Here is a 5,090-nt window from a genome sequence, read left to right on the forward strand (position 1 = left end):
AAGCTTGTGTACAGATAACATTGACATTCATTGTCATGTCAGCGTCACCTCGGTAGTAAATGGCTAAAAGTTGACAAGATGTAGCATTCAGATGGCGTCTTTATTAGTTATTAAGTTATTATTTGCGACCCATTGCTTAAATGTGTGTGTGCATGTTATTGCATTCTGACTATATGGGTGCGACCTGGAAGTAATCGAGTCTTGACCAATGATAGATCTCATGAGGAGCAGTCCAAACCATCGGGGGCACGATGACACGCTATCAGCCAAGACACTGAGCCCAATCATCGGAATCAGTAAGTGGTATTTTTTAGTATTCTGCTGACCAAAATAGGGTGCCCACTAGGGTGTGTTAAAAGTGCGCTTTAAACTTACGTCCCTCACATTTCAAAATGAATCCAGCATAATCCAGAGTTGCAATAAATGGTAAATGGACATAAAATTGACAATACACAAATGTTTGTAAATATAATCTTCAACGAATTCGAAATAACCACTTGTATCTGTCAAAACAGGTCACAGCCATTTGCATTTTATGTTCAAGAAAATCGCCATGGCTATTGTAATTCATCTGTAGTTCTTCCACCAAGGCTGTAGCTATCCAGGCATGTCTACGTCCAGTGGTGGTAGTCATGGATACCTCCTGATGAAAGTAGGTGATACTGCTTTTCTGCAGTTCTTCAAGGAGCATGTACACAGCGGACTCCAACAGTATTCCGGGATGAGGTGTTAGGAAAAAAATGTTTATGCAAACTGTATTAATGATGGGTGGTTCCGGTCAACCAGGCCATGCTTACCCCCAACACAAGGAATTTCCTGCCCTGCCCAAAGGCGGCAAAACATTCTTCCTCTGAGCGGACGGTAAAGAAGACAAGATCCTGATCTTTTCCTCTGATGAGAAGTCTTGTTGGTGTTATCTACAAGGGTGTCTTGTTTTCCTGCTGTAGTCACGTGTAGAACTGTATATTGTATATGACCGTAGTGGATACACCATGGACGCTCTTGTCTTCGCCCTGCTACCCAGTAAAGGTTGAGGTATTGGTTCAAATGGTATGTGCGGATGTTAAATTTCGTGATTTGGTAAACTGTGTTCTGATTGGTCAGTCCAAAAGTTGAGCTGATACGACCTTCTACGAGGGCTTGTTAACCCCAGAATAGGAGGGTAACAAATATGCTGAGTCTAAGTTTACTTAGACTGTCTTGCTACCCAACAGACAACATAAGCCAGAATCTTCACTTTCCCGTAAAGATATATTATAGCTGACTTACAAAAGACCGTTGTCACCAGCTAACGCACAGGCAAACTTTGAAATGGCAGCCATTTGAGAAATGGAAGGTGACTACTCGCAGCAGACATCGATGCTTTGGCGTTTCTTCCACCACAGTCCGGCAATATGGAGAAAGACTCAAGATTGTGTCTTAGCTGACCGGTACAAGCAAGATCCCCAGGTGCAGAGATCTTTTCCTGGGGTACAAGAAGCCGAAGGGGGTAATTTTAAGCACCAGGTCTAAACCTTTCAACGATGGTGACGATAAGGCCAGTTTTGGACTAACCCTTTCGGAGACATCACCTTGCAGGTGGTTGGATGTCTTTTATACGTATGTCACCGCAGTCTTCTACACCACCATCCCAACCTGTACAAACTTGCTGACATGCAGAGGAAAGAGATGGTCATCCCTGGACGAGGATGAGACGATGCCATTCCTTGAGTCAGGGTTCTGGAATGGCTGCTCAAGCTCATCACAAAAAATAAGCGGACCATTCAGGAAATGACCATATTGAAGCCAAAAGCCACTTCCGCACCTTACACTGTTTGTTCAATCAACATTCCTCGTCGCTTCTATTATTTTCCCGATTACAACTATTTATTTTACAGTTACTTTAAAGAACGGTTAATGCAACGAAAATATACTCAAAAGTTTCAGAAAATAGTTGAAATAATGAGAAAATATTGGAAATATTAGTTAATAACACGAGAGTTGAAGTGACAAGAAAAAATATCAGAGACCGATAATTTCACGAATGAAATTATGAGTGAAAAAGTTTATTTTTCTCTTATACATATGACACCTTATGATTACAAGCTGTCTCAGTAATATTTAGTATACAAACGAACACACAGCAGTAAATCTTCAGGGAGTACAAGGTCGACCCTTCAGCGTTCCATGAATTCTCGTGGGCATTACTCTCCGATCACGACATCACAGCATACAGACAAACACACAGCAGTACCTCAGCGAGCACAAGGGCGACCCTTCAACGTTCCACGAGTTCCCGTGGGCATTACTCTCCGACCACGACATGGTGATGTCAGCCTAAGTAGACACAGGCTCAGTGTATTCGTTACACTGTTTATACTCTGTACAGCAGTCTAACGAATAATACTGAGCCTAACTTTATACTGATGGCCATGCTGTTTGTCATCGTAGCAAAAGGGGACCCACAGTGGGTCGTTGCTGACGTTATCAATCACTGAATTGTCCAGACTCGGTTATTCACAGGCTGTAGTCAGTTGGACAATCAATTCAACACTCCAAGATGTGTGTAAGAACACAATTTGATGTTGTGGAAACACCTTATTATGTTGAAGATGTTGGTTAAAATTCGAGAGCCAGGCTAACTTACTTGGTTCATGTCATGACTTCATATTCGACATGCAGAGATGAATGCTCATGCTGTTGATCACCATACTATCTATTCCAGATGGGAATGCATACAGACTAATGTTATACAGCAAGACTGTTGTATTGCTGAGTGTGATGTTCAAGAAAGAAGACACAAGTATATACAAAGCATATGATTTATATAACACTGTCATGTATTCTGTCTGTTACATTACAATATATATACATCATGTTTGCCAGCTAGTTTGTCTGTTGTGTGACATTCAAGTTAGAACAATGTGTGAAATTAGTATTCCTCAACAGTGAGTGAGTGAGTTTAGTTTTACGTCGCACTCAGCAATATTCCAGCTATATGGTGACGGTCTGTAATAATCGAGTCTGGACCAGACAATCCAGTGATCAACAGCATGAGCATCGATCTGCGCAATTGGGAACTGATGACATGTGTCAACCAAGTGAGCGAGTCTAACAACCCGATCCCATTAGTTGGCTCTTACGACAAGCATAGCCACAGTCATTTAGGTATAGATGGGAAAGGTTGATACTGGTTTCTGCATGTAAACGGAGTGGTAGTGTAGCCTAGTTGTTCAAGTGTTGGCACGCCATGTTCATGTTAAATACTCTGTCTCATGCCCACTTCTGAGGCCCGTCTTTGGAATATTTCCAAAGTGGCCGAAAAACACACCTACTCGTTGTTGTTTAACCAAGCTATATCGGCGAGAAATGTGATTCCTGATGCTTATGCATGATTCATTTCTTTCAGACACGGGAACCCTTTCACATTCTGTAGCGGATTCTTACAAAAGTTTGCACATTGGTTTTTAGTTTCATACTTCAATGCAACGAAAGAAATACACAGTCAATCCTTATAATTAAATTCAGCAACAAATACTATACCCTTTCAACAATATTTTCTTTGAAAATAATCAAATTCATCGAAACAGATATCTTTGTTACCACCGATTAACATTTTCGGTGTCAGAATTCCTTAATGGCGTGACATGCCTCAGGTGACTCATTTACATAAAATGACACGCCTACCAAACCATTAGCCAATCAGCATAGAGCACCTCCGAACAGCTGTCAATCAACCAAGCTAACATCGGTCGGCGAATCAGAGTGGAACAACTCAACGTGACACGTCGCGGTATCGGCAAAGTTTCAAGTTCAAACGTTTGCCAGCTAGTTTGTTGTGTGACATTCGAAAGAGACAGTTTGAAAAGTGAGAATTGGAAATGAAGCCCGATGATATGAAGTTAGTGGAACTGAGATTGTAGTATTTGCTCAAGTTGACAGAGGGTGTGATGTGACTGGGATTGCGATGCCATGAACTGATGTTCCAACGTGCGCATGCTCTTGTCGAGGCGTTGCAACGTTATTAAGGTTCACGGATAATTTTGAGTTGTTTGTTTATGTTAACCACAATGCATCACCTCAGTGTTTACCCAATGTTCATTAAGGTACCCGAGTACAAGGGAATTCCCTCGCTGTGTAAAGGTATTCCCCGACAGTCCTCAGGTCCGAAAGTAGTCCGGTTCGGTGGGCGTGGCTTATTTTTTTTTCAGATTAATTGGGAAATGAACTCAAAAGAAATGTTCCCAGTTAACCAATCAGATTGCCAGAAGTTTAATGAACACAATAAAAATTTAATTATTGAGGTATGAAACTGACTTGGAATATATGTTACCTTAAGTGCATTAAAGTTAATTTAAGCGTTTGAGGCCCGGATCAAAACAAAGAAATTCTGGATTTCTATACACTGCTCCGTGAAACTGCTCGGATATTGAACACTTCATCAAACAACGACAACGCCACTCAGCCACAGGCACAGGAATATAAATATAAGTAAACAATTATACAGGTCTTATTACCCAACCTTACTATTACAAGCATCATTCCTGGTGTATTCCGTGTAGCATGTAGCATGGACCATATTCCAGTATTGTTTATGGAAGATAAACAGCTGCATACCCGCCAGCCATAATACAGGGATAACGTCTTCTCTACAGGCAACTGAAGCGCAAATGGGGTTGCGCAGCATATAGAATATGAAAAGTCTTCTTCTATGCTAGCGAAACATGTAAGAAGACTGGTCATTTTCTCTATGCTGCGCAACCCATTTGCACTAAGGTGTGCTTGTGATTTAAGTTTGGCTTACGTTTATATAAAGTCGATTTCTGGTGGGACCCATAACCCGGAAAACTGTTATTTCAAAATAAAATGGTTATTTAGGAATAGAATCCCTGAGGATTAGAATTGGACTTCAGTAACCCATCCTTGTCATAAGAGGTGACAAACAGGATCGGGTGCACAAACTCGCTGACTTGGTTGACACATTTTTTTAATCAGGATTGTGTAGACAGATGCTCCTGATGTCAGTCACTGGATTGTCCGGCCCAGACTTGATGTGTATACAGCGGGAAAATTGCTGAGGGTGGCGTTAAACAAGAAACAAACCTTTAGAA

Source organism: Haliotis asinina, chromosome 8 (genome assembly GCF_037392515.1).
Source record: "Haliotis asinina isolate JCU_RB_2024 chromosome 8, JCU_Hal_asi_v2, whole genome shotgun sequence".
NCBI classification, from domain to species: domain Eukaryota; kingdom Metazoa; phylum Mollusca; class Gastropoda; order Lepetellida; family Haliotidae; genus Haliotis; species Haliotis asinina.